This window comes from Dendrobates tinctorius, unplaced genomic scaffold (genome assembly GCF_039654945.1).
Source record: "Dendrobates tinctorius isolate UK_male_01 unplaced genomic scaffold, ASM3965494v1 ptg000231l, whole genome shotgun sequence".
In the NCBI taxonomy this organism is placed as follows: domain Eukaryota; kingdom Metazoa; phylum Chordata; class Amphibia; order Anura; family Dendrobatidae; genus Dendrobates; species Dendrobates tinctorius.
This window is the reverse complement of record NW_027361898.1, coordinates 21,334,609-21,345,530: the sequence shown is the minus strand read 5'-3', so window position 1 is coordinate 21,345,530 and position 10,922 is coordinate 21,334,609.

Below are 10,922 nucleotides of genomic sequence, written 5' to 3'. Positions count from 1 at the left end.
GGTGAGTAGTCTGTCTCAGCAGGGCAGGCAGGGGGGACCCAGCCAGCCGCAGCCATCCACCAAAAAGGCCCAGGCATTCCCACAGCCACAGGGCTGGCGGGGGGCCAGGGGGGGCTGGGTGCAGCCGCCCGCAGCATCCACCAACAGGGCCCGGGGGAGAGGGGGCCCACACACTTCAGCATTCCCACAGCCACAGGGCCCCAGGGCAGGCAGGGGGGACCCGGCGCAGCTGCAGCATCCACCAACAGGGCCCGGGGGGGCTCCCACACTGCAGCATTCCCACAGCTACAGGGCCCCAGGGCAGGCAGAGGGGACCTGGCGCAGCTGCAGCATCCACCAACAGGGCCCGGGGGCGTGCCCACACTGCAGCATTGCCACAGCCACAGGGCAGGTAGGGGGGGCCCGGCGCAGCCGCCCACAGCTTCATGATCCAAGCTTCATAATCCACCAACAGGGCCCGGGGGGGGCGCCCACACACTTCAGCATTCTCACAGCCACAGGGCCCCAGGGGGGACCCGGCGCAGCTGCAGCATCCACCAACAGGGCCCAGGAGGGGCGCCCACACTGCAGCATTCCCACAGGGCAGGCAGGGGGGCCCGGCGCAGCCGCCCTCAGCTTCATGATCCACCAACAGGGCCCAGGGGGCGCCCGCACACTTCAACATTCCCACAGCCACAGGGCCCCAGGGCAGGCAGGGGGGACCCGGCGCAGCTGCAGCATTCACCAACAGGGCCCGGGGGGCACCCGCACTGCAGCATAGCATTATGGTACAGTGGTATTTGTCCCTTGTATGAGATATTATTGGTCACTTTAAAAATTGAAAAATAAATAAAAATATACCTAAATTGTATTGCATACTTTAACAAATATTTAATAGGTAACAGTAGAGTAGGGCCCGGCCAAAAGAGTCTACCCTGTTATGGTGGCGGCTTAAAAAATCTTTTGGCCAAAGCAAAAGCTGCTGGCTATATGTGTGATCTGGTGATGGGAACTGTTAATGTGTGATTGGTGAGAAGTGGAGTTTTTCCAAGAGAGTGGTGGGGCTGTGGACAGTTCGAGGGGTGGAGGCGGGGCTGGGGTGGAGCCTGGGCGGAGTCTCAAGGGGGCCCCGAAAAGTTTGCCAGTATGGGGCCCTGAAATTCCTAGTGGCAGCCCTGATAATAGCCAGCACAACACAGTGAACAGATTATATATGGTGATCTGCACATGGTGTAAGAGAATAGCGTGCCTGATTTTTTTCGCCATTATACTCATTAAAAAAAGTAATAAAAATGTAGTGCTGAGGAAATGTTCACACGTAGCATAAAAGCTGCATTTTTACTACTGCTTTTTTGCTGCAGCTGTTTTTATCACACAATGTAATAACAATCTTTTTTGGTTATTGAATTTTTTTTTGCATTTCAACCACTACTGAACTGTGCGGTTTTGGTGTTTATTTTTCTCTCTTGTCTTCCATGTAGAGCCTAAAAAAACACATGTAAAAAAACTACAATTACTTTTTTAAGTGCAGAATCAAATCTTTTCTACACTATAAAAAACACCTTAAAATGCTGCTACGAACATGCACCAAAAAGCATCAAATAACGAGTAAAAGGCATAATAAATGCAGTACAAATGCAATAATCAGAGAAGATTATTATTGCGTAGTTTGGTGTGGACACCTGCAGAAAATAAAAACACAGTATTTATGCAATGTATACAGCCTCAGGCCAGTTTCACACGTCAGTGGCTCTGGTACGTGTAGTGACAGTTTTCTCACGTGCCAGAGAAACTGACACACGTAGACACATTCTAATGAATGTGTCTATGCAGATGTCAGCGTGTTTTCACGGACCGTGTGTCCGTGTGCAAAATACGCTGACATGTCCATTTTTGTGCAACAGCACGGATCACACGGACCCATACAAGTTAATGGGTCCATGTAAACACGGATGGCGTCCGTGTGCCATTCGTGTGCGTTTTTAGAAGTGATAGGGTTAACATTGAAACCAATTTTTTCCATACACGGACACGGACACACGGACAGCACACGGATCACACACGGATGGTACACACGGACATACGGATAGCACACAGATCACACACGGATGGCCTACATATCCACATGGACACACGGACACGGATAGCTCCGGTACCAGTTTTTCCAGTACCGGAATTATCTGGATGTGTGAAACCGCCCTTACACACACCAAAAAGCCAGATGTCATATAGTGAAGCTTATATAAAAATGAGAATGTTCTGGCTGCTACGACAATCAATGAATGAACAAAAAATCCATAGGTCCCAACTAGACATGAAAAGGACACACAAAAGACATCACGCCAGCCCTGGATAATCAGCCTTGTTGGAGACGCTGGAAGGTACAGGATTCCTGGGCTTCCTGTCCAGCTGTAATGCAAGGGAACACTCTGGCTGAGCCTGAGGGTAATTTTAGTGTCCCTAAACATGGGTACCTGGCCAGGTGTGTATGGTAAATTTGCTCCAGTTTCCTTCTCCTGGACTGATACACCCTGTAGTACACTTCCCCATTTTTTTCCTGGACTACATATGGGCCTTGCCTTCTGGCCAAGAACTTACTTTCTGCGGTGGGTACCAAAACCAACACTCTATCGCCTTGTTTAAAGGCCCTAACTGTGGCCTTTCTATTATACGCTTGGCTCTTAGCTGCCTGGAAATTCAGGAGATGTTCCTTTACGATTGGCATTATGGCCGTAATCCGGTTCTGCATCGTCACAACGTGCTTTTTAACACTTCTATGAGGGGTGAGCTCCTGTTCTCATGTCACTTTGGCCACATCCAGCAGGTCCCTGGGATGTCTATCACATAATTCAAACAGAGAGAACCCCATGGAAGACTGCGGTACCTCCCAGATGTCAAACATTAATTAAAGCAACAACATATCCCAGTCCTTCCCATCTTTTACTACCACTTTTTTTAAATATATTTTTTTAGGTGTTATTAAATTTTTCTACTACACCGTTGGTGTGTGGGTGGTAGACTAATGTGTGCAACTGTTTGATCTGAAGCAGCTGACACAGTTCTTTAATGACCTTAGACATGGAGTCCGCTGATCTATAAGAATCTTCTTTGGGAGCCCAAGGCAACAGAACATGGCAAAGAGCTCCCGAGCAATAAGTTTTGCCAAGGTATAACAAAGAGGAATCGCAGCTGGATAGTCGCATAATCCACTATGACCAATATGTGTTGGTGGCTAAGGGCGGATTTCACTATTGGCTATTCTAGATGCATAGCAATGCGCCTAAAACAAAATTTTTGCAGTAAAAATATGATTTTTTTATTTTCTCGGCTCAACGTTATCAAATTCTGTGAAGCACCTGGGGGTTTAAAGTGCTCAACACAAATCTAGATGAATTCATTGAGGAGTCTAGTTTCCAAAATGGGGTCACATATGGGGGGCTTCCACTGTTTAGGCAAATCAGGGGCTCTCCAAACGTGACATGGAGTCCACTACCAATTCTAGTTCATTTTACATTCCAAAAGTCGAATGGTGCTCCTTCTCTTCTGAGCCCTGCTGTGTTCCCATACAGTAGGTTTCCCCCACATATGGGGTATTAGCATACTCAAACACAATCGATCAACAAATTATATGGTCCATTTTCTCCTGTTACCCTTGTGAAAATTCAAAATGTGGGGCTAAAGTAACATTTTTGTGGGAAAAAGTAAAATGTTTATTTTTTCCGTTCACAATGCTTTAGTTCCTGGGAAGCACTTGAAGGGTTAAGAAACTTCCTGAATGTTGTTTTGAGCACTTTGAGGGGTGCAGTTTTAAGAATGGTGCAACTTTTGGGTGTTTTTTGTCACATAACATAGGCCCCTCAAAGTCACTTCAAATGTGATGTGATCCCCCCAAAAATTGTTTTGTAAATTTTGTTGTAAAAATTAGAAATTGTTGATAAACTTTAACCCTTCTAACTTCCTAACAAAAAAATTACGTTTAGAAAATGATTCAGATGTAAAGAAGAAATATGGCAAATGTTATGTATTAACTATTTTGTGTGGTGTACATATCTGGTTTAAGGACTTCAAAATTCTAAGTTTGAAAATTGTGAAATTTTTGGCCAATTTTTGTTATATTTTCATAAATAAATGCAAATAATATTGACCAAACTTTACCACTATCATGAAGTACATCACGTCACAAGAAAAAAACAATCTCAGAATCAGTGGGATCCGTTGAAGTGTTCCATAGTTATTACGTTATAAAGTGACACTGGTAAGATTTAAAAAATGAGGCTCGATCATTAACGTACAAAATGGCTTGGTCCTTAAGGGATTAAATATACTATTTACTATTAAATATTCAGTGTACTTTATGGGCCATTTGCTGTTAGGTGATTTCATCCAGCATTACAGTATATGGTTTGCTATATAGTTGTTCACAGCCTGTATTGGGACCTTGCAATCCTAAGCACTTACACTCTTTTTATGTAATTGCACTTTATGACCACTAAACTACCTATTAACTTCACTGAAATGTATAAATCTAATACTAATGTAGTGTCTGGGTTTACTCTTTCATTGTTTTTCATTTCAGAATCAGCCCATTTTAATATGATTCCCAAATGTACTATATAACTTTGGGCATTTATATTTGTTTGCTCTTTGTATTACCTGCAAGCGGTCTGCCAGCAGCTTGCAGGTAATACACCTAGGCATATGCACCATGTCTGCATCATTTTTCAACCTTTTACTTTGGTTTCTTGCAATTAATGTTGTAGTTTGCATATGCTATTGGGAAGTTATTTACCTCACTATAAGGACAGCACACACTCTAAATTTTGTTTCTTCTATTTGCCCCATGTGATTATGACATTTAAAAGGGACTTACCCCACTGCCACACATATGTGATTTGGGACTACTTTTATGGAGATCTTTTGAATGTGCTTGTTAGTGTGCTCCTCTCTATGCTGTTATAATAATGAAACCTGTCATTTGATTGTATGGTACGGCAATTTATGCTGTTTACTGTATTTTTTTTTTCTTCTCTTTCCCTTGGGTGTAACTCAATTTATAGACCAGTGGTTCCCAAACTCCAGTCCTCATGGACCCCATGGGTCATGTTTTCAGGATTTCCTTAGTATTTCACAGATGATTATCATCAAGGCATCAGGAATTCTCTCTCACGTGTAACACTATGGAAATCCTGAAAACATGACCTGTTGGGGCCGCGAGGACTGGACTTTGGGAACTACTGTCATATGCTTTTTATCATTGGTGGAAGTTGTAATTCAACTCCTTATACACCTATTATATACAATAATTCAGTAGAGCCTCAATGGATCTGGCACCCTAGGCAAAAATTGTAACAGTATTCTTATATATTGATGTATTCCTGAAAAAAAAGTGGCTTTTTTGCATTCTGTGTCCCTTTATTACCTTTATTAATTTTAAATATTTTTTGTATCAATAAACTTCATGTTTTTATGACATTTTTACTTCCTTCTCTAATTTTTAGTTTAATTATTATGGAAGTGCCACAGATCTAGGCTATATTTTCAGTGTTGGGTTAATCACATTCAGGTCACGTTTCTTTGTTACATTAAAGGCATCTTCATATTGCAAGGTTATCGTATCCTGCCATATTACGCAAAGTGTAATGGGGACTAGGGGGGTGGTAGTCGTGGCTAACAGTGGCTGCTCTGTCGCTCCCTGGCCCATCGTCACATAAACACATTGTCCTTTCTGATGTGCACTTGGTGATTCACTTACTTGCACACCAGAGTCCAGTCCGCTGGGGCCTTCTTCCTTTAAGTACCACGCAATGACAGTCAGAGTCCACATCCAGTTCCAACATAACAACTTTACTCAGTTCTTTACACAGCACGTCCAGTTTTGTCACAGAAACAGCACAAGATTCTTCACAGGGTAAAAACTTTCCTTTCCCTGTGCTGTCCCTCACTCCTCCCGGAATATCGCAGGGTCGTATCATCGCCTTCAGTACTGCAGCTTCATGACTGGCCAGACTAACTCGCTTCAGTAGTTCTCTGTCTGTTTCGCCCTGGATGTTTGGGATTGTTCCCAAGAAGAGAGCTTCTACCATTTTGATGCTGCTCTGTATTCTGCTACTACCATGTGACCGTCAGCCCATAGACCCTGGATGGTTGGGCTCAACAGCTTAAACATTACGGAACACAACTGACCTGTCCTGGCTCCCAGCCCTAACTAACTGAACTCAGGAAGCTCTCTAACTTACACCCAGTTGGCCTCTCCTAATTAACAAAATCCCATTGGTCTATCTAATTCCTCACTCTATTATCTAGTGGGCTAATTTACATCCTATACTTTCCCTACATTTATACAATACAAGGAATATATACACTCACTGGCCACTTTATTAGGTACACCTGTCCAACTGTGTGTTAAGACTTAATTTCTAATCAGCCAATCACATGGCGGCAACTCAGTGCATTTAGGCATGTAGACATGGTCAAGACAATCTCCTGCAGTTCAAACCGAGCATCAGTATGGTGAAGAAAGGTGATTTGAGTGCCTTTGAACGTGGCATGATTGTTGGTGCCAGAAGGGCTGGTCTGAGTATTTCAGAAACTGCTGATCTACTGGGATTTTCACGCACAACCATCTCTAGGGTTTACAGAGAATGGTCCGAAAAAGAAAAAAAATCCAGTGAGCGGCAGTTCTGTGGCCGGAAATGCCATGTTGATGCCAGAGGTCAGAGGAGAATGGGCAGACTGGTTCGAGCTGATAGAAAGGCAACAGTGACTCAAATTGCCACCCGTTACAACCAAGGTAGGCAGAAGAGCATCTCTGAACGCACAGTGCGTCGAACTTTGAGGCAGATGGGCTACAGCAGCAGAAGACCACACTGGGTACCACTCCTCTCAGCTAAGAACAGGAAACTGAGGCTACAATTTGCACAAGCTCATCGAAATTGGACAGTAGAAGATTGGAAAAACGTTGCCTGGTCTGATGAGTCTCGATTTCTGCTGCGACATTCGGATGGTAGGGTCAGAATTTGGCGTAAACAACATGAAAGCATGGATCCATCCTGCCTTGTATCAACGGTTCAGGCTGGTGGTGGTGGTGTCATGGTGTGGGGAATTTTTTCTGGGCACTCTTTGGGCCCCTTGGTACCAATTGAGCATCGTTGCAACGCCACAGCCTACCTGAGTATTGTTGCTGACCATGTCCATCCCTTTATGACCACAATGTACCCAACATCTGATGGCTACTTTCAGCAGGATAATGCGCCATGTCATAAAGCTCGAATCATCTCAGATTGGTTTCTTGAACATGACAATGAGTTTACTGTACTCAAATGGCCTCCTCAGTCACCAGATCTCAATCCAATAGAGCATCTTTGGGATGTGGTGGAACGGGAGATTCGCATCAGGGATGTGCAGCCGACAAATCTGCGCCAACTGTGTGATGCCATCATGTCAATATGGTCCAAAATCTCTGAGGAATGCTTCCAGCACCTTGTTGAATCTCTGCCACGAAGAATTGAGGCAGTTCTGAAGGCAAAAGGGGGTCCAACCCCTTACTAGCATGGTGTACCTAATAAAGTGGCCAGTGAGTGTATATTTGCAATACATTACACAGCATAGCAATATTAAAATACACATGCCATATATCGGACATATACAATATAGCAGCAATATAGGACATATTAAAAGTACCAGCTTCTTAGGGACGTAGAAACACAGGCAAGGGAAGTGGGGCACAAACCAGTGACTGTAGTCTCTGGTCCCTGATGACGCTTCATTTGAGTATTCAAGAATGCACTGCAGTGTCATCATAAAAAAAAAATGGAAAAAAATAGAAACCCAGTTAGATAATGTAGTTTAAGAAGGGTAGGGATTTTTTCATGAGGTAGGTGTCGGTAAACTGTCCAAAAGGGTGTATACTCTAAAGGGGTGGAGTTTTTGACTGTATAAATTAGGGATTACCAATGATTTTTCATTCAGCTGTCCAGAAAGAATAGAAGATGATGAGATTGACAACTCTGGAGTGAATATTTCAAAAAAAGAAAAGAAGCCAGCGCTGCTTAAGGTTAGAACGCATAACATAAAGTGCATATGCACATAATATCTAACTGTATTCAAAATGAGATATTTGGCAAAAAAATTGATTAATTCAATTGAGCCACCCCGCCGCGCCAAGGCAATCTCATGTGGGGGGTCCTACTCTACGCTTTTAATAAACACTGTGCCATTACGACCTCCTAGATACATTAAAAGCAAGACCACTTTAAGTGCAATCCGTACCTGAGCATTTCTGGATCGCTCCCATGAAGCCAGAAAAAGCAAGTGCAGATGAAGGCCAACCAGGTCTGAATACAGACATATCAGGTTTAGCCTCCACACATTGCCCAACCAGCAAACATAGATGAAGGGCAATGCAGGTTCAGACACAGGTGCACAATTAAATAAAGCTTGGGGCAGGGCGGGGCTGCTGTGTGTGTGCACAGCAGCCTAGATCCATCACAGTGAACACAGAAAAAATGGCGAACATAACCCAGCGTGCACGGCAAAAGTGGTGGTCAGCCACATACTTACATACAAAAAAGAAAAGAAGCCAGTGCTGCGTAAGGTTAGAATGCATAACATAAAGTGCATATGCACATAATATCTAACTGTATTCAAAATGAGATATTTGGCAAAAAAATTGATCAATTCAATTGAGCCACCCCGCCGCGCCAAGGCAATCTCATGTGGGGGTCCTACTCTATGTTTTTAATAAGCACTGTGCCATTACGGCCTCCTAGATACATTAAAAGCAAGACCATATTTCAAAAACTCACATAATAAAACTTGAGCACTGTCATCTCCGCCTGAATTTGCACATAAAATAGATGAACAAAAAATATTCACATTGTGTAATGGAAGGTCTATGCCCTGTTGTTATAGATTTATTCAGCTTTGCTATTATACTCGTATGTCTGCACTTTATTTCTTTTTGGCTTCTGACATAGTGAGCCAATATAAAAAAATGTGCGCCATTCAAATAGATTGTGTAGGCTGACTATAATTTATGTATGCATATTAGCTTTGTTAAACAACAGATGAAACACATGCAGATTATTCTGACTCGGGTTCTGATGCTTTGCTTGTGCAGAAACAAGGAATTCTTGCATATTTGACTAACATGTTATATAATTGTTTTTTTTTTTTTAGTTTTGATGTACACTTTAACTGCCTTGTCTAACAGTAACTCTTCTCAGCTAAAGACCTCACAGGGAGAGGAGCGGAGCAGATGGGTCAGAAGTTAAACAGGTGCTGACTCATGCAGTGAAAAGAGACTTTCTGTTTCTACATAGAGCAAAGAAAAGAGAAGTAACTAGGTAGAAAGGCAAAATGAGCAATTGTGCTATATAATGCATATAGTGCTATATAGTGTTATACAATATCATGATTGCATTATACTAATAGGATAAAAACTAATTAAAGGGAAAGAAAAACACCTTCTTAAACTAAATGTTCAGCCCAGATAAAATAATAAAGCCTATTCTCACCTCCTGTGCCGACTCTGTTCCCTCAGAGTCAGCATGTGCTCTCCCTGGGGCTGTGATGCAGTGGAATGACATGTGATACCAACGCCCAATCAGCACTGGCATCACTGTCTCCGCCTTTGTACAAACTGAGCATGAAGAGAAAGACCGGGATCAGCTGCAGCCCCAGCTTCCTCATCATGTTCAGTTTTTCCGAAGGCGGAGACAGTGGTGCCAGTGCTGATTGGGTGCTGGTGTCCCGTGTCAAAACACAACATCACAACCCCAGGGAGAGTGAGTGCTGTCACTGCATGAACAGAGCCGGCATGGGAGAGGAGTATAGGCTGTATTATTTTGTTGGTTACAAATATTTAGTTTAAGAAGGGGTTGTTCTAGTAGTGGACGAACCCTTTAAGAGGATATTCACATGATTATGAGTCACATAAGTCCAACATGCATGCACCATGCTCCAAAGACTCGGAGACAAAGCTTTATTTTCAGTCCAGTGGGTGGTAAGCCAGCACCAATTTCCATCCCAATAAATATATATTTGATTTTCAATTAGGCTGTTTTTTCCACTTCTAGTATTAGGTGCAGCATGTATTTAGAGTTAGGTAAAGGGCTTGTTCACACACTGTTTATTTTGCCTTTTTTCTTTACATTTTTCAAGAAAAAACACAGTACCAGTAAAGTGAATAAGAATTCTAAAATCTCATTAATATCCTGCTTATCTGTCACGAATGTGCCGCACCCTGCTGGGACCTGAGATGTACCTGGGATCAGAAGATCACAGAGATTAGATGATCACAGGTCCTATTTGGAGTCTACACCACGATTCACATAAGTGGTGCAGATTTACTCTTCCTTTTGGTACGGAAGGAGTTAAGAGTCCTTGGTTTAAGTCTTCTGAGATTCCATTTGACTCTAGTCCCAGCTGCTGCTTATTGGTACACTCTCCCTTCACTATTTAAACTCACTTATGGCTTCTTCCCATGCCAGCGATAGGTTTATCTATCCTGTGTCTTGCTTACCTGAAATAGCTGTTATGTTCCTGGAGAAGCTGTAGAGTTCTTGGAGAAGTTGTTTGTGTTCCTTTTCATTTCTGTGGATATCCTTTGTGTGTTTCCCCTGTCTGTCCCTTTCCCTGGTGTTGTCTTATGGTAGTAGTAAGCTTATTGTCTTGCTGCCAGGCTCACTATCTATGGTTAAGACCCAGGGTCAGCCAGGGCTTAGGCACGTGACGGCGCATGGGGGGAAGGACCCGTCTAGGGTGATAAGGAGCACAGGTGCCAGCATAAGGTGAGGGTTGACGGGTCAGCATCTTCTCCCTCTCCCTACCGTCAGGGCTCCCTTTAACCTTTGCATTGCATGCCAGGCATCTCCTTGCCCTGGCGTGACATTATCATGCTCTACACAATCGCAACTAGAATTGAGTTTTACCCACATTTCACT